The sequence below is a fragment of the Ranitomeya imitator genome, chromosome 6 (assembly GCF_032444005.1).
Source record: "Ranitomeya imitator isolate aRanImi1 chromosome 6, aRanImi1.pri, whole genome shotgun sequence".
NCBI lineage: Eukaryota > Metazoa > Chordata > Amphibia > Anura > Dendrobatidae > Ranitomeya > Ranitomeya imitator.
The window spans coordinates 367396056-367416777 of record NC_091287.1 but is presented as its reverse complement, the minus strand read 5'-3'; positions in this window follow the sequence as shown (position 1 = coordinate 367416777).

Genomic DNA, 20722 nt, shown 5'->3' with positions numbered 1-20722 from the left:
AATAAATGCAGGTACTATCAAAGAATTTTTACCATTGTCATGAAGTACAATATGTCACGAGAAAACATTGTCAGAATCACTGGGATCCGTTGAAGCGTTCCAGAGTTATAACCTCATAAAGGGACAGTGGTCAGAATTGTAAAAATTGGCCCGGTCATTAACGTGCAAACCACCCTTGGGGGTAAAGGGGTTAAGCTCTTTTTCAGAGTGATTATATTCTCTGAAATGTTTGGGGACCTCCAAGTTTTTTGGTGGTGTGAACAGGTTCCTACAGACTGGTTTAATGTGCAAGTAGCCCATGTGTTTCTGGTTCTATAATTGTTCTCTTGTTTCTACAAGACTGGGTAGTCCATCACTCCTCTGTGGGTCATTTGAATTTAAGCTGCTCCATCCTGCATGTCCACATGGATATGCATTCTCTGAGCCCTGTTTATACAGGTACTATACAGATGATCAGGTTTTAAATACATCAGATAGGGATTATATACATTAGATAGGACTGCTCTATAAGGGTATACCTTGACGATTGGTGGAGCAGCTTAGTATAAATTTTTTTGCAAAAAAAGTATCAACTAAATACCCTGTTTTCTTTACATCTTACATCTTACATCTTTACATCTTTACATCTTACATCTTTTGACTAGCATTTGCTTATTACTGTGATTTTTTTTACAACTGAGTATTTTTGACCTCACTGAGCTCTCTTGTGTCTTCAAGTTTTTTGGTGGTGTGAACAGGTTCCTACAGTCTTGTTCAATGTGCAAGTAGCCCATGTGTTTCTGGTTCTATAGTTGTTATCTTTTTTCTACAAGACTGGGGAGTCCATCACTCCTCTGTGGGTCATTTGCATTTAAGCTGCTCCATCCTGCATGTCCACATGGATATTCCTTCTCTGAACCCTGCTTATACAGGTACTATACAGATGATCAGGTTTTAAATACATCAGATAGGGATTATATACATTAGATAGGACTGCTCTATAAGGGTATACCTTGACGATTGGTGGAGCAGCTTAGTATACATTTTTTTGCAAAAAACGTATCAACTGAATACCCTGTTTTCTTTACATCTTTTGACTAGCACTTGCTTATTACTGTGATTTTTTTTACAACAGAGTATTTTTGACCTCACTGTACTCTTTTGTGTCTTCAAGTTTTTTGGTGGTGTGAACAGGTTCCTACAGACTTGTTCAATGTGCAAGTAGCCCATGTGTTTCTGGTTCTAAAAAAGGAAAATGGGCCTGAGCAAAAGTTTGGGCACCCTGCTGGGTAGTACCTAGTAACACCAGCTTTTGCAAGCACCTGAGCTTGTAAATCCTTTTTGTAGCCAGCCAAGAGTCTTTCAATTCTTGAAACAACAAAAGGAGACACACTGGCGCTCACAAACGATAGGCTGAAGCTGCTGGTGCTTAGAAAGGCTTTGTGCCTGCTCCTGTCTGAATTGCACATATGCTAACATCTACTTTTGTGCTCAAGAGTTTACACACCCCGGCAGATTTTTTGCTTTCTTGGCATTTTTCAGAGAATATGAATGATAACACGAAAACTTTTTCTCCACTCATGGTTAGTGGTTGGGTGAAGCCATTTAATGTCAAACTACTGTTGTCACGCTGTTTATGGCGATAAAGGGTCAGGACGGCTTACTGGGACCCGCACTTGTCCCTGCCACTATAAAGAGGCCCTGGCTTTCCCTTATCTCAGGGATACCTATAATGGTTAGGAGGCCAGAGCCGCCAGCATATCCCAATCTCCTGTGCAGGCCCTATCAGTGGCCCCCTCTCCCCCCCCAGGGAGGAGGACTGCACCAGTGTATAAATATGACAAGTAGACAGGGTATGCAGACAAGGTAATTAAAATCTCAAACTCACCAAATGCTCACACAGCCAGAGGAAACACAGAGAAGGGAAGAGGGGGGAAAAAACTAGGAAAGAAAACAGGTTTAACATGCAACCAAAACAGCAGACAACAATCTCTGTAGATAAACCTTCAAGCTCTAACACCTCTCTCCTTCCCATTTCAAGCCAGGCAGCAGAACTGATCACTGACAACAGTTGTAGTCAAAGCTGAGACTATATAGGAGAGGAGATTACAAAAACCAATTCAGCTGAGAGACCAAGCTCTCAGCAACTTCAGCAACTAGGTTTAACTCCTGCCCTGCTGGCACAAGATAACCAGGTCAGAATTCAGGAGAAGAGCTTCTGTTCATCGTGTGTGAATGAGTCCCAGAGCGCCGAGGTTCTCTGGAACCTCTCTGTCGCGGTAGCCCCGTGACAACTGTGTTTTCTCTTTTTAAATCTTAATGGCAACCCAAAACATCCAAATGACCCTGATCAAAAGTTCACATACCCAATTTCTTAATACCGTGTATTGCCCCCTCTAACATCAATGACAGCTTGAAGTCTTTTGTGGTAGTTGTGGATGAGGTTCTTTATTTTCTCAGATGGTAAAGCTGCAAATTCTTCTTGGCAAAAGTTTCCAGTTCATTTAAATTCCTGGGCTGTCTAGCATGAACTGCACACTTGAGATCTCCCCAGAGTGGCTCAACGATATTTAGGTCAGGAGACTGAGATGGCAACTCCAGAACCTTCCCTTTGTTCTGCTGTAGCCAATGACAGGTCACCTTGGCCTTATATTTTGGATCATTGTCATGTTGGAACGTCCAAGTACGTCCCATGTGCAGCTTCTGGGCTGATGAGTTCAACTTTATCTCCAGTATTTGCTGATAACGTGCTGCATTCATCTTTCCCTCAATTTTGACCAAGTTTCCTTTGCCTTTGTAGCTCACACATCCCCAAAACATCGGTGATCCACATCCGTGCTTTACAGTAGGAATGGTGTTCCTTTCTTCATAGGTCTCTCTCCAAATCTAACGTTTATGGTTGTGGCCAAAAAGTTCAATTTTGGTCTCATCTCTCCAAATTACCTTGTTCCAGAAGCTTTGAGGCTTGTCTCTGTGCTCTGTTGCTTATTGTAGGCAAGATATTTTGTGGCATTTATGCAGTAATGGCTTTTTTCTAGCGATTCGACCATGCAGCCCATTTTTCTTCAAGTGCCTCCTTATTGTACATCTTGAAACAGCCTCACCGCTAGTTTTCAGAGAGTCCTGTATTTCAATTGATGTTATTTGTGGCTTTTTCTTTGCGTCTTGAACAATTTTCCTGGCAGATGTAGATGACATTTTTGTTGGTCTACCTGATCGTGGTTTTGTTTTTAGAGAGCCCCTGATTTTCCATTTGTTAATCACAGTTTGAACGCTACTGATCCGTAGACAATTCTTTTGTTTTCCACATGACTTACAATCCAGAAATGTCAGTGGCTGGATGAAAGATTCAAGAGTCTGTTTGGATCTCAGAAACTCCCTCAGCTTTTATGCACACACACTGATTACAAGCAAACAGCTCACAGGTGAGCGTGTCATCTTTAGTAACCATTTAAATCCATGTGTGTTAACTTCTGTGCATGTTATCAGGCCAAAATCACTAGTGTATATGAACTTTTGATCAGGGTCATTTGGATGTTTTGGGTTATCATTATGATTTAAAAAGAGAAAACACAGCAGTCTGACAATTAATGGCTTCACCCAACCACTAACCATGAGTGGAGAAAACGTTTTGGTAATATCATTCATATTCTCTGAAAAAAGGCCAAGAAAGCAAAAATTCTGCCAGGGGAAGGACATTTTTGAGCACAACTGTACAAATCCGTTGCAGGCGAGTTTGGGGATCCGACTATTCAAAAGGAATGGCATAATATGTTCTCCAATTTTTCAAATAAAGCACTCCAATTAATTTTAGAAAAACATTTATGCCACCTTGATAAAACTAACCCATTTGTTCGAACAATTGAACACATATAACCATGTAGGGGACATTCAAGATCTTGATTCCAGCATTATGAGCTTATTAAGAGAGACAGATCAGCGGTGGCTCTTTTCTTGCTAAATGTTTTCGGTCCTTTGTGGACCTTCCTCAGAGCAAGTTTATCTGGAGCGTAGGATCTGGACTTATTAGCAGATGTATGAGTATATTGGCAATATATGTGGAGGCAAATTTCAGAGGCAGTAATGGAGACTGGGGACTGTGAGCAGGATAAGCTGCTTGGGCATATGATGTGTGCCCACACTGTGTGCGTTCTGTTGCCTGGAGCGCTGGTGGCGTGCTGAGACGCTGAGGGAGTCACGCTGCAAGTGTAGCTAGAACTTCCGGGTATTTAGCTAAGAGGGGGGCGTATCACTATGGTGCTATGATAGCCTCTTAGCGGCAGCCGATTTAATGCGTCTCGGCGGTCTTTAAGGTGTTAATGTTAATTTAAAATGTTTTTGTTGACATGTATATTGGATTTTTTACTGTATTCTTTATTAAAGAAAATAATACTTGTCATGTTTTTTTCAAGTTGCAAAACATTTTTCGCCTCGGTTCATTACTGCGTTTGTGTCTGGTTTTTGTCTAGTTTTGTTTGTTTTGTGCCTTTTTTGTTTTCACCTACCGTAATTTATTATTCTATTTGTTCCTTTTTTGCAGTTGTATGTGCTCACTTGTATTGTTTTCCACTTTGTGGGTGAAGTTTAGCAATTTCAGATGTTTTATCCTGCATCATCAATTTGAGACTTTTAAAAGTCGTAAAATTTGGCGTGATTTCACTCCAGTCCTCCACTAGTGTGCAGGGTTGCCTTTATTTTTTCTAAGCTTATCAAAAAAGCACAGACAGACAATATTTTTTACAGACACATTGCAAAACTTAACACATCAAAATGTTTATAAGTGATTCATATCTATAGCCTACACAATAATTCTGATATAAAGACAGCTGCATTCACTGTAAAATCTAAAATGATGATAATTACAGGCAAAATAATCGTTCAAATTTTCTCCAGCTTAAAAAAAACACAGACGCCTTTGATTTGTTTTTTTCTAACAGGGAAAAAAAAATGCCTTATTTTTATGGACCGTCCTGGAATTTATTAATTCATTGTGTGTGCCATTTTGTTGAATTTGATGTCCAAAACGGCAAATATACCTCAAGACAAAAAAAAAGAAAGTGACTTAAAACCCCCCACAAATGATGAATTGGGGCCTTTTTGTTTTCACAACTTATTTTTGGAGGAAGATACTAAACTAGAATGGGTGCCATAATCAAACCTTGTGCTACAGTGACCTCATGTGGAAAGATCTGAGAAGGCATGGTATAGTGGATACTATAACATGCAAGTTAATAAAGCATTATTACCCAATTTAAACCCTCAAGGACCAATTTTTTTTTATTACAGACACATTGTCTAATTGTAAACTGATCGCCTATCATCTTGACATGCCATAAGTTAAGGATTGGTTGTAATCTAATTTCCCGTATCCATTCTGATCCTGAGGATTGGGAAACTGCATCACTGTTTCAGGCATGAATACTCTTCCTAGTTTTACCCATATACTGGTGCTCCTGGGAACAGTGCAAGAATCTGCAGCAAACTATCGTCAATTGAATAGGGCCATATTACAATTCCCTGTACATTAACATGGACCGCCGTCTATTACATTGTACAAATGTGCTAGGATGAGCGCGCATGATTTGCGGATCTTTGTTTAGGTCGTACCCAAGGAGATGTCAGCCCCAGTGATATATACTGCTGGGTCTGGGGATCACGCGAAATGTGTCTTTTTTTTCCCTTTCCAGTGCTGCACTTATATTTGATCCCAGATTTGTCCATCAGTCCCCCTTTCATTGAAAAACACTGCACATAGGTAGATTGATGTAAGACCTTCTTAAAAATTAAAATTTACTAGCTTCTCTGAATTAAAAAAAAATGTTTGAGTGTGAGTCAAATTTCCAAGAATTGCAGGTACTTCAAAGCCTCAAATTGCTTGGAAAGACATGTACAACACTCTGAGGTCTTCTAGGACTGTATGCAACACCTTTCAAGCTCTTTAACGCAAATACAGCCAAATGTTCCCAATAAAAGCTTCAACTCATTCCCCCCCAAAAAACAAGCCCTCACCCAGGTCCGTCATCTGTTAATGGAAATATAGTGAGCTTCCACATTACTGGTAGCACTAAGGTTCTGGAAAAGCAAAATGGATTCTCACCCCTCAAAAGAAATTCAGCAAATTCTCCGCTCCCAAATCCAAATGCCCCCCGCTCCCTTCTGAGCCCCAGTGTGCCTAAACTACATTTAACGCCCACATATTTGGTATTTCTGTAGTGATGAGCGCCCGCTTAATGTACAGGTGTGTGTCTCCGGGAGCATGAGCTGGGTATAATGTACTGGTCACTGCAGTATTGTGGGACAAATTTTGGTGCCATTTTTACCCATTTCTCGGTATGAAAATTTAAAACTTGGGGCTAACACACAATCTTGGTGGTAAAAGTGTAAATTATTTTTTTTCTTCACTTACTAATGGTGTAAAAGTCTGTGACACAAATGTGTTGTCAATATAATCACTGCACCCCTAGATTAATTCATTGAGAGGTTTACTTTGTAAAATGGGGTCACTTATAATAATAATAATAATCTTTATTTTTATATAGCGCTAACATATTCCGCAGCGCTTTACAGAGGTTATGGGGGGTTCTGCTGTTCTGGCACCTCAGGGGCTCTGCCAGTGTAACATGGCACCCTCAAACAAGTGCAGCAAAATCGGCACTGCCATATGGCATTTCTTCCCTTCTGAGCTTTGCACTGTGCCTCAAAAGTAGTTTTCAACCACATATGGGTATCAGTGAACTCAGGAGAAATACAAAATTTGGAGCTAAAAAAAGATTTATCTGGGAAAATGTGATTTTTTTTATTTTCACGGCTTAATGTTATAAACTTCTGTGAAGCACCTATGGGTTTAAGGTTCTCAATACACACCTAGATAAGTTCCCTTTGGGTCTAGTTTCCAAAATGGTGTCACTTGTGGGGGGTTTACACTGTTTAGGCACATCAGGGGCTCTCCAAATGCGACATGGCAACCGCTAATTATTCCAGCATATTTTATATTCAGAGAGTCAAATGGTGCTCCTTCCCTACCAAGCCCTGCCATGCTCCCAAACAGTAGTTTTCCTCCTCATATTAGGTATCTGTGCACTCAAGAGAAATTGCACAACAAATTGTATGGCACAATTTCTCCTGTTACCTTTATGAAAATGCAAAATTTGGAGCTCAAAAAGATTTATATTGGAAAAATTTGATATTTTTATTTTCACGGCTTAATGTTATAAATTTCTGTGAAGCAATTGTGGATTTAAGGTGCTCAATGCACATCTAGATAAGTTCCCTATGGGAGTCACCTGTGGGGGGTTTGCACAGTTTAGGCACATCAGGGGCTCTCCAAACATGACATGGCGTCCGGTAATTATGCCAGCAAATTTTACCTTCAAAAAGTGTAATGGCGCTTTATCACTTCCGAGTCCTGCCGTGTACCCAGACAGTGGTTTTCCCCTACATATGATGTTTTGGCATGCTCAGGAGAAATTGAAAAACAAACTGTATGGTCCAATTTCTCCTGTTAAACTTGCGAAAGTAAAAAAAAAATAGGTCTAAAGGAACATTTTTCTGAAAGAAGAGTAAATGTTTATTTTTTTCTTCCACATTCCATTCATTCCTGTGAAGCACTTGAAGTTAGTAAGCTTCTTGAACTTGGTTTTGAGGAAGTTGAGGTATGCAGTTTTTAGACTGATGTCACTTTTGGGTATTTTCAGTCATATAGGCCCCTCAAGGACACTTCAAATGTGAGGTGGTCCCTAAAAAAAAGGTTTTGTAAATTTTGCTGTAAAAATGAGAAATTGCTGGTCAACTTTTAATCCTTATAGCTTCCTAATAAAAAAAAAAATATGTTTCTTATATTGTGCTGATGTAAAGTAGACATGTGGGAAATGTTATTTATTAACTATTTTGTGCGACATGACTCTGATTTAAGGGCATAAAAATTAAAAGTTTGAAATTGCAATATATTCTCCAAATTTCCAATTTTTCACAAATAAACGCAAGTCATATCAAGTAAATTTTACCACTATCATGAAGTACAATATGTCATAAGAAATCTCAGAATCAGTGGGATCCATTTAAGCGTTCTAATGTTAAAACCTTACAAAGTGACAGTGGTCAGAATTGTAAAAATAAGTCTGATCAGGAAGGTGAAAAGGGGTAAAAATGTAAAAATCCCCAAATCATCCCTTATTGGGGACAGATCCCTGCCATATGTTTATACACTGATTTTTTTATCCAGAAAAAGCAATGGCTTTTTTCAACTGAAGGTTGAACAAATATTATTTTGGGGAGCAGTTTTATTCATATGGACCCTTTACAGGTTTGGGTTCCCAATAGCAATGCAGTATAGCTAGAGAATACAATGGACAGGCCATCGGCTGTAGAGGCTACAGCAACCGCAGTGTAGAATCTGATGTTGCAGGCAAGGAGATGATTGGTTGTATAGGGCAAACATTGACAACCTTAGCAACAGCAGTACAGTGTAGATATAGAGCACAATGGACAGACATGAAATATGTGGCTCACTGGCTGTCTAGTCTCAAGAGCAACAAAGTATACATGATAGCTAGACAGGAGATTAGCCACTGTTTAAGGTCAGTACTGGTGACAACATCAGCATGGTATAGATGTAAGATGATGGACAGGCAGCAGATGCCTGGCTGTGTGGTTGTATTGGCCCTAATGGTAACAGAACAGCATAGAACACAATAGAAAGGCAGCCAGATGCTACGACAGATCTAATCACTGGTATCTGCCACAGCCAAATTGCAGAGGACCATGTGATACACTTGGGCATGACAACGTCACTTACTGCACTAGATGCCTTCACTGATTGTCCACTAGAGGCTGTCAGTTTGAATCGGTTCTTCCCACTGGTCCAATCAGCTAACACAGAAGTACATGGAGTCAGTGCTCAGGGTATCTGCCGGAGAAAGGACACAGTCCAGGTTTGATGGAACCTGGTTGTTTAGACGGTGTGTCTCTATTTGTTGGTCAGACATGATAAAAGATCTTGGCTAATCCTGATAATGCCCCATTTTTTGCTCACTTTCAGAAGCTGGACAAGATTTCTCCATTTTGCTTTGATATTGAGTGAGGGTATATAAGCATGGTTATCTAGTTGGCATCCCTTTGCTTCATGCTAATGTTACACCTGTCAATCCACAAGCAATCGAGCATTTTGCTTGCCAGGTCATCCTCTTCATCAAGTTTACTATGACTCCTAATCTCATCCCCTACGTGTGCCTGAGATAACTCAGTGTCCCCCTTCACATCCACCTGCTGCTGCTCCAACAAATCCTGCTGTATGCGACATTGTACTTGAGCGTCCCCAACAGTCACAGAGCAGCAATGAAGATGTAAAAATTGACGTTCTTCTTAAATATCAGGAGGATAGCATCAATGATGCCACCATTGTCCATAGTGACAAGTTTAGTAGCCTCTTTAGAGTGCATGTGAAAAGCATTCCTCATCAGCTGCCAATGAAGGATTTAAAATAATCCAGACTAGTTTGCCTGCTGGATGATGTAATCAGTTGCCATGTTACAGAGTTCATACATTTACAAAATACGTTAGCAAAATACTTCAGAAAATCCCAACAAAACTTTAAGGTAGCATTGATAATTCAGTCCAATCTGCAGTTACAGTGGGGCAAAAAAGTATTTAGTCAGTCAGCAATAGTGCAAGTTCCACCACTTAAAAAGATGAGAGGCGTCTGTAATTTACATCATAGGTAGACCTCAACTATGGGAGACAAACTGAGAAAAAAAAATCCAGAAAATCACATTGTCTGTTTTTTTATCATTTTTTTGCATATTATGAAACAAACAATCAAGATTTCTGGCTCTCACAGACCTGTAACTTCTTCTTTAAGAGTCTCCTCTTTCCTCCACTCATTACCTGTAGTAATGGCACCTGTTTAAACGTGTTATCAGTATAAAAAGACACATGTGCACACCCTCAAACAGTCTGACTCCAAACTCCACTATGGTGAAGACCAAAGAGCTGTCAAAGGACACCAGAAACAAAATTGTAGCCCTGCACCAGGCTGGGAAGACTGAATCTGCAATAGCCAACCAGCTTGGAGTGAAGAAATCAACAGTGGGAGCAATAATTAGAAAATGGAAGACATACAAGACCACTGATAATCTCCCTCGATCTGGGGCTCCACACAAAATCCCACCCCGTGGGGTCAGAATGATCACAAGAACGGTGAGCAAAAATCCCAGAACCACGCGGGGGGACCTAGTGAATGAACTGCAGAGAGCTGGGACCAATGTAACAAGGCCTACCATAAGTAACACACTACGCCACCATGGACTCAGATCCTGCAGTGCCAGACGTGTCCCACTGCTTAAGCCAGTACATGTCCGGGCCCGTCTGAAGTTTGCTAGAGAGCATTTGGATGATCCAGAGGAGTTTTGGGAGAATGTCCTATGGTCTGATGAAACCAAACTGGAACTGTTTGGTAGAAACACAACTTGTCGTGTTTGGAGGAAAAAGAATACTGAGTTGCATCCATCAAACACCATACCTACTGTAAAGCATGGTGGTGGAAACATCATGCTTTGGGGCTGTTTCTCTGCAAAGGGGCCAGGACGACTGATCCGGGTACATGAAAGAATGAATGGGGCCATGTATCGTGAGATTTTGAGTGCAAACCTCCTTCCATCAGCAAGGGCATTGAAGATGAAACGTGGCTGGGTCTTTCAACATGACAATGATCCAAAGCACACCGCCAGGGCAACGAAGGAGTGGCTTCGTAAGAAGCATTTCAAGGTCCTGGAGTGGCCTAGCCAGTCTCCAGATCTCAACCCTATAGAAAACCCTTGGAGGGAGTTGAAAGTCCGTGTTGCCAAGCGAAAAGCCAAAAACATCACTGCTCTGGAGGAGATCTGCATGGAGGAATGGGCCAATATACCAACAACAGTGTGTGGCAACCTTGTGAAGACTTACAGAAAACGTTTGACCTCTGTCATTGCCAACAAAGGATATATTACAAAGTATTGAGATGAAATTTTGTTTCTGACCAAATACTTATTTTCCACCATAATATGCAAATAAAATGTTAAAAAAACAGACAATGTGATTTTCTGGATTTTTTTTTCTCAGTTTGTCTCCCATAGTTGAGGTCTACCTATGATGTAAATTACAGACGCCTCTCATCTTTTTAAGTGGTGGAACTTGCACTATTGCTGACTGACTAAATACTTTTTTGCCCCACTGTATCATTCAATAGAGTAGTGTAAGCTGTGCAGATTGACATAGATTTGTGAGAAAATCTTAAGTTTTCATCATGTAAACCTCTGCTGTTTCTCAGATTTTTGATCCAGTAGGCAGTCCTATCAGTGTCTAGTGGGTGATCCTTTCAATGTTAAGTGGACTGTTGTTATGACCTGGTGGTCAGGACAATAATGGACCTGGTGGTTAAGAGCACACGGAATGACCTGATGGTTTCTGATAATTAAGGACGAGCTCTGGGACGTGGGAACTCTGCTGACCGCAATCCCTAATCCTATCAAACACGCTAGAAATAGCCGTGGATTGCGCCTAACGCTCCCTATGCAACTCGGCACAGCCTAAGGAACTAGCTAGCCCTGAAGATAGAAAAATAAAGCCTACCTTGCCTCAGAGATATTCCCCAAAGGAAAAGGCAGCCCCCCACATATAATGACTGTGAGTAAAGATGAAAATACAAACACAGAGATGAAATAGATTTAGCAAAGTGAGGCCCGACTTACTGAACAGACCGAGGATAGGAAAGGTTACTTTGCGGTCAGCACAAAAAACTACAAAAAGACCACGCAGAGGGCGCAAAAAAGACCCTCCGCACCGACTCACGGCGCGGAGGCGCTCCCTCTGCGTCCCAGAGCTTCCAGCAAGCAAGACAACAATAAAAATAGCGAGCTGGACAGAAAAATAGCAAACCAAAGAAATACAAGCTGGAACTTAGCTTCTGCTGGGAAGACAGGTCACAAGAACGATCCAGGAGTGAATTAGACCAATACTGGAACATTGACAGGTGGCATGGAGCAAAGATCTAAGTGGAGTTAAATAGAGCAGCCAGCTAACGAATTAACCTCGTCACCTGAGGAAGGAAACTCAGAAACACCCACCAGAGGAAGTCCATGGACAGAACCAGCCGAAGTACCATTCATGACCACAGGAGGGAGCCCGACAACAGAATTCACAACAGTACCCCCCCCTTGAGGAGGGGTCACCGAACCCTCACCAGAGCCCCCAGGCCGACCAGGATGAGCCAAATGAAAGGCACGAACCAGATCGGCAGCATGAACATCAGAGGCAAAAACCCAGGAATTATCTTCCTGACCATAACCCTTCCACTTGACCAGGTACTGGAGTTTCCGTCTCGAAACACGAGAATCTAAAATCTTCTCAACCACATACTCCAACTCCCCCTCAACCAACACCGGGGCAGGAGGATCAACGGATGGAACCACAGGCGCCACGTATCTCCGCAATAACGACCTATGGAACAAATTATGGATGGCAAAAGAAGCAGGAAGGGCCAAGCGAAATGACACAGGATTGATAACCTCAGAAATCTTATACGGACCAATGAAACGAGGCTTAAACTTAGGAGAGGAAACCTTCATAGGAACATGACGAGATGACAACCAAACCAAGTCCCCAACACGAAGTCGGGGACCCACACAGCGCCGGCGGTTAGCGAAACGTTGAGCCTTCTCCTGGGACAATGTCAAATTGTCCACCACATGAGTCCAAATCTGCTGCAACCTATCCACCACAGTATCTACACCAGGACAGTCCGAAGACTCAACCTGCCCTGAAGAGAAATGAGGATGGAAACCAGAATTGCAGAAAAACGGCGAAACCAAAGTAGCTGAGCTGGCCCGATTATTAAGGGCGAACTCAGCCAACGGCAAAAAGGACACCCAATCATCCTGATCAGCAGAAACAAAGCATCTCAGATATGTTTCCAAAGTTTGATTAGTTCGTTCGGTTTGGCCATTTGTCTGAGGATGGAAAGCCGAGGAGAAAGACAAATCAATGCCCATCCTAGCACAAAAGGATCGCCAAAACCTCGAAACTAACTGGGAACCTCTGTCAGAAACGATGTTCTCCAGGATACCATGTAAACGAACCACATGCTGGAAAAATAATGGCACCAAATCAGAGGAGGAAGGCAATTTAGACAAAGGTACCAAATGGACCATCTTAGAAAAGCGATCACAAACCACCCAAATGACCGACATCTTTTGAGAGACGGGGAGATCCGAAATAAAATCCATAGAAATATGCATCCAGGGCCTCATCGGGACCGGCAAGGGCAAAAGCATCCCACTGGCACGAGAACAGCAGGGCTTAGCCCAAGCACAAGTCCCACAGGACTGCACAAAAGAACGCACATCCCATGACAAAGACGGCCACCAGAAGGATCTAGCCACCAAATCTCTGGTACCAAAGATTCCAGGATGCCCAGCCAACACTGAACAATGAATCTCAGAGATAACTCTACTAGTCCATCTATCAGGGACAAACAGTTTCTCCGCTGGGCAACGGTCGGATCTATCAGCCTGAAATTTTTGCAGCACCCGCCGCAAATCAGGGGAGATGGCAGACAAAATTACCCCCTCTTTGAGAATACCCGCCGGCTCCGGAACACCCGGAGAGTAAGGCACAAAACTCCTTGACAGGGCATCAGCCTTCACATTCTTAGAGCCCGGAAGGTACGAAACCACAAAATCAAAACGGGAGAAAAATAACGACCATCCAGCCTGTCTCGGATTCAACCGTTTGGCAGACTCAAGATAAGTCAAATTCTTGTGATCTGTCAAGACCACCACGCGATGCTTGGCTCCTTCCAGCCAATGACGCCACTCCTCGAATGCCCTCTTCATGGCCAACAACTCACGATTACCAACATCATAGTTACGCTCAGCAGGTGAAAACTTTCTAGAAAAGAAAGCACATGGCTTCATCACCGAGCCATCAGAACTTTTTTGCGACAAAACAGCCCCTGCTCCAATCTCAGAAGCATCAACCTCAACCTGAAACGGAAGCGAAACATCTGGCTGGCACAACACAGGGGCAGAAGAAAAACGATGCTTCAACTCCTGAAAAGCCTCTACAGCTGCAGAAAACCAATTGACCACATCAGCACCCTTCTTGGTCAAATCAGTCAATGGTTTAGCAACAGTAGAAAAATTAGCGATGAAGCGCCGATAAAAATTAGCAAAGCCCAGGAACTTTTGCAGGCTCTTCACAGATGTCGGCTGAGTCCAATCGTAAATGGCCTGGACTTTAACAGGGTCCATCTCGATAGTAGAAGGGGAAAAAATGAACCCCAAAAATGAAACCTTCTGAACTCCAAAGAGACACTTTGACCCCTTCACAAACAAAGAATTCGCACGAAGGACCTGGAACACCATTCTGACCTGCTTCACGTGAGACTCCCAATCATCCGAAAAGACCAAAATATCATCCAAATACACAATCAGGAATTTATCCAGGTACTCTCGGAAGATATCATGTATAAAGGACTGAAATACTGATGGAGCATTGGAAAGCCCGAATGGCATAACCAGGTACTCAAAATGGCCCTCGGGCGTATTAAATGCTGTTTTCCATTCATCGCCTTGTTTAATACACACAAGATTATACGCCCCTCGAAGATCTATCTTGGTGAACCAACTAGCCCCTTTAATACGAGCAAACAAATCAGACAGCAACGGCAAAGGATACTGAAATTTGACTGTAATTTTATTAAGAAGGCGGTAATCAATACAAGGTCTCAAAGAACCATCCTTCTTGGCCACAAAAAAGAACACTGCTCCTAACGGTGATGACGACGGGCGAATATGGCCTTTCTCCAAGGATTCCTTTATATAACTCCGCATAGCGGCGTGTTCTGGCACAGATAAATTGAACAATCGGCCCTTAGGAAACTTACTACCAGGAATCAAATTAATTGCACAATCGCAATCCCTATGAGGAGGTAGGGCACTGGCTTTGGGCTCATCAAATACATCCCGATAATCCGACAAAAAACTCTGGAACTTCAGAAGGAGTGGAAGACGAAATAGACAAAAATGGAACATCACCATGTACCCCCTGGCAACCGCAGCTGGACACAGACATAGATTTCCAGTCCAATACTGGATTATGAACCTGTAGCCATGGCAACCCCAAAACGACCACATCATGCAGATTATGCAACACCAGAAAGCGGATATCCTCCTGATGTGCAGGAGCCATGCACATGGTCAATTGGGTCCAGTACTGAGGCTTATTCTTGGCCAAAGGCATAGCATCAATTCCTCTCAATGGAATAGGATACTGCAAGGGCTCCAAGAAAAAACCACAGTGCCTAGCATACTCCAAGTCCATCAAATTCAGGGCAGCGCCTGAATCCACAAATGCCATAACAGAATAGGATGACAAAGAGCAAATCAGAGTAACAGACAATAGAAATTTAGACTGTACCGTACCAATGGTGGCAGACCTAGCGAACCGCTTAGTGCGCTTAGGACAATCGGAGATAGCATGAGTGGAATCACCACAGTAAAAACATAGCCCATTCCGACGTCTGTGTTCTTGCTGTTCAGCTCTGGTCAAAGTCCTATCACATTGCATATGCTCAGGCCCATGCTCAAATAGTTCCGCCAAATGGTGCACAGCTTTACGCTCACGCAAGCGTCGATCGATCCGAATGGCCAAGGACATAGACTCATCCAGACCAGCAGGCATGGGAAACCCCACCATGACATCCTTAAGGGCTTCAGAGAGACCCTTTCTGAAGATTGCTGCCAGGGCACATTCATTCCACTGAGTGAGCACAGACCACTTTCTAAACTTCTGACAATACATCTCCGCTTCATCCTGACCCTGACACAGAGCCAGCAAGATTTTCTCTGCCTGATCCACTGAATTAGGTTCGTCATAAAGCAATCCAAGCGCCAGGAAAAACGCATCAACATCACGCAATGCTGGATCTCCTGGCGCAAGGGAAAATGCCCAGTCTTGAGGGTCACCACGTAACAAAGAAATAATGATCTTTACTTGTTGAACAGGGTCACCTGAGGAGCGAGGTTTCAAGGCAAGAAACAATTTACAATTATTTTTGAAATTCAAGAACTTAGATCTATCACCAAAAAACAAATCAGGAATTGGAATCCTAGGCTCTGACATCGGATTCTGAACCACAAAATCTTGAATGTTTTGTACCCTTGTAGTGAGATTATCCATCCAAGAGGACAGACCTTGAATGTCCATGTTTACACCAGTGTCCTGAACCACCCAGAGGTAAAGGGGAAGAGAGAGACCAAACATACTGCAAAGAAAAAAAAATGGTCTCAGAACTTCTCTTATCCCTCTATTGAGATGCATTAGTACTTTGGGCCACCTGTACTGTTATGACCTGGTGGTAAGGACAATAATGGACCTGGTGGTTAAGAGCACACGGAATGACCTGATAGTTTCTGATAATTAAGGACGAGCTCTGGGACGTGGGAACTCTGCTGACCGCAATCCCTAATCCTATCAAACACACTAGAAATAGCCGTGGATTGCGCCTAACGCTCCCTATGCAACTCAGCACAGCCTAAGTAACTAGCTAGCCCTGAAGATAGAAAAATAAAGCCTACCTTGCCTCAGAGAAATTCCCCAAAGGAAAAGGCAGCCCCCCACATATAATGACTGTGAGTAAAGATGAAAATACAAACACAGAGATTAAATAGATTTAGCAAAGTGAGGCCCGACTTACTGAACAGACCGAGGATAGGAAAGGTTACTTTGCGGTCAGCACAAAAACCTACAAAAAGACCACGCAGAGGGCGCAAAAAAGACCCTCCGCACCGACTCATGGTGCGGAGGCGCTCCCTCTGCGTCCCAGAGCTTCCAGCAAGCAAGACAACAATAAAAATAGCGAGCTGGACAGAAAAATAGCAAACCAAAGAAATACAAGCTGGAACTTAGCTTCTGCTGGGAAGACAGGTCACAAGAACGATCCAGGAGTGAACTAGACCAATACTGGAACATTGACAGGTGGCATGGAGCAAAGATCTAAGTGGAGTCAAATAGAGCAGCCAGCTAACGAATTAACCTCGTCACCTGAGGAAGGAAACTCAGAAACACCCACCAGAGGAAGTCCATGGACAGAACCAGCCGAAGTACCATTCATGACCACAGGAGGGAGCCCGACAACAGAATTCACAACAGACTGTCTTATCAGTGATTGACAGCTAATAGTGATGAGCGAACCCGTGGATGTTCAGATTCGGCCAAACTTTCTAAAAAGTCCAGTTTGGAACCTGAACTTGACCCCAGACCCTGAGCCCCATATAAGTCAATGTGAACCCGAACTTCAGTGATGTAAAATGGCTGTAAAATGGTCGTTGTAAGGGCTAGGGGGCTGCTAAAGGAAGAAAAATGGGTTTAATAGGAGGACAATTGCTCTATATACAAATGTGGATAGGGAAATGACATAAAAGGGTTCTGTCACTATTGAAATCATGGTAAAATAGGAAGTAAATTAATAAAATAAAATGTTAACAGTGCCCACACCAAGACAGAGGCTTGCTACCTCCAGTCCAGTTAACAAATTCACCCACACAGTATGGGGCACAGTACCCCCACAGAAGCTGATAACAATTTTCACCCAACAAATAATAAAAAAGCTTGGACACTCAAATGAAAATTTATTGTCCAGTGTAGACCAATGAGGCAAATGCCACCACCATACAACAAAGAAAAAATGCAGGATGACCCGATTGAAAGACAGATTAACTTTGGGAACGTTTCGGTACGAACATGCCTTTCTCAAGCTGAATCTGCTGTAGAAGGGGGTCAAAGGTAATGGGACCTAGTCTCCTTTCATGCCATGAGATACAGCCTTCCCAAAACTCTCTGATGACAAATGCCATGGGGCAGAGTAACCCCACAGTTCCAAAATGTCAGTTCCAGTAGTGTACGTTGCAAATGCTGCCTATGAAAAACTCTTAGTATGATCTTGAATTGAGCTGCGAGGCTTGCTACCTGCAGTCCAGTTAAAACTTTCACTCATAGAGCATGTTTTCACATTTTCGCCACAGAACCTGATAAATTTCACCCCAGAGCATGTTTTCACATTTCCCCCAGAGAAGCTGATTAAAAGTTTCACAACCAGACAATGGGGCACAGTACCCCACTGGTAGGGCTGCAGAGAACACACAGTGGCTTAAACCCACAGTACTCCCACAGATATGTTTTAAAGAATATCCACAGAACTCCCACAGATATGGGTTACAGAATACACACAGCGGCTTTTGGCACAGTACTATCACAGACATGGTTGCATAAAAATAGAAAAATATGTATAGACGCACATCACTACCACCGACACAGTTGAAGGTCATAAAAACTTTTGGTTATGCATGGTACTATCACAGACACGGGTGCAGAATACACATAGAGATTGTTTTTGGAAAACTGTGCACACACTAAACCTAATACTGTCCCTCACTACAGCTTTGTCCTGTCTCTAGGCTAAGCCGAACAGAAATGAAAAATAAGAATAGTGGTGGCTCAGTAGTTAGCAGTGCAGTTTTGCTGCGCTGGCTTCAAATTCCACCTAGGACAACATCTACAGGGAGTTTTGTATATCCTCCCCGTATTTGCTTGAGTTTCCTCCAGTTTTCCCCCACACTCCACACACCCAATGGGGACAGTGCCAATAATGTCTGTAACAAATATAAAAAACTGAGGATAAAAAATAGGGCAAAAATAGAGTGTTAATTGGTTACTAATCATCAAAAATTGTATAATTGTATGAATATATGCTGACCTGATCCAAGGTTGTTTGGCTGCTGTAAATCCACAGGTGATTTCACAAAAAATTAAAATATAATTTAGAGTTTATGATCTATATCCCCACTGCCGGCTGATGAAGAAACGTCATACGCCAAAGATGATATGAAATGGCTTTTTTAAAATTTTTCTACGCATTTTGAAGTGTAACCCACTTCTTCAGGAAACAAAAACCATATGCATATACAAGTTTTACAGAGGGTGTAATGTTTCAGAATTCATAGGATATGCACATGATGTGGTTTAAGTGAAAAAAAAATAAATATATATATATATATATATATATATATATATGAACAAATAAATAAACAGCTGAACATATACAATTAGAAGCAATTTGAAAGACATATACTATGAAATACATTACTGTGGTGACAAAGTCACTAGTAAAGTGCTGAAGGGGAGCTATGTTTCACTGCGCTTTATGGCTTTAGTAATCTAAAAATCCAGAAGTCTTTCCTTCAGCTCACTAAGTGTTGCAAGGAGTTAACAGCCAATTTAAATAAAGGGTTTGCTTTTTTGGTGCACACCATAGAGTGGGTGGGAGATTATCCACCTTAGCGCCACTCCAGGGTGTGGCCACCAGAGGCAGTCTGGGCTGTGCCCACCATGTGGGAAGTAAGCGGATAATGTGCGGGTGGTACCCGGGGTGGAGGAGAGGAGACTCTCCTCCAGGCCCTGGGAACCATATTTGTGTAAAAAAAAAAAGAATTAAAATAAAAGATAATATTATGCTCACCCTCTGAAGTCTCAGCGCTGCACGCAGCCGTCCGGTCTCAGGGTTGCTATGCAAGCAGGGCCTGCTATGACATCGCAGTCACATGACCATGACGTCACGAAGGTCCTTCTCGTACAGCATCTTTGGAACCGGACCGCCGCCTGCAGCGCCGAGGAGATCGGGACATCAGAGGGTGAGTATATCATTATTTTTATTATTTTTAACATTACTATTGATGCTGCATATGCAGCATCAATAGTAAAACAAGTGCAGGAGTAAACCCGCAGCAGAACCCGCAACACAAACCGCAATAAATCTGCAGGGATAACCGCAGCGGTTTTGTCCTGCAGATTTATCAAATCCGCTGCAGGAAAACCCTTGGGAGAACCCGCAGCCCCCTTCCTACGTGTGCACATAGCCTAAGTATTACAGTAAAGAAGAGCTGCATCACATTTACAGCACCACTCCAGTATTTTTTTTTAAATTTCACTGCCTGAGCAGAGCTGAAAATCCAAGTCCCCTGCACCCTGTCTAATACTCACCTTCAGGGGTTTTCATCGGTTTTCACCTCGGCTCCGTCTCTTGCAGTTTGTGACCTGTCCGCGGCTCCAGTGTTTCATGAAGCGGCGCAGAGGTCACTAATCAATGTAAGTCTATGAGAGCGTCGTTCTGGCCTGTTTCTCGCTCTCATAGTCTTACATTGAGCGCTTGTGACATAGCTTCTAACTTCTGGCCAGTCAGAAGCTGCGCTCACAAGTTTGAGCAGCGGCACTGCAGCAGTGTCACAAAATAGTAAATACGCCGGAGGATGAGTAAATGACCGGGGCAGGGGACTTGAGCTTAAAGCACCATTCCAGAGGTAGAAAAAAAACCCTGCCAGAGTGGTGCTTTAATAATTTAATGATCAGCAATGTTTTACTATAATGTTGATAAAGGCTTGGAATAAATGTCTGCAGTCATTTTATATGACTACAGACTGCCAAATCATGATCACGAACTGCGGGCCCATCATACTGTGTATAGGGAAGCTGTGGGCCCATCATACTGTGTATAAGGGAGCTGTGGGCCCATCATACTGTGTATAAGGGAGCTGTGGGCCCATCATACTGTGTATAGGGAAGCTGTGGGCCCATCATACTGTGTATAAGGGAGCTGTGGGCCCATCATACTGTGTATAGGGAAGCTGTGGGCCCATCATACTGTGTATAAGGGAGT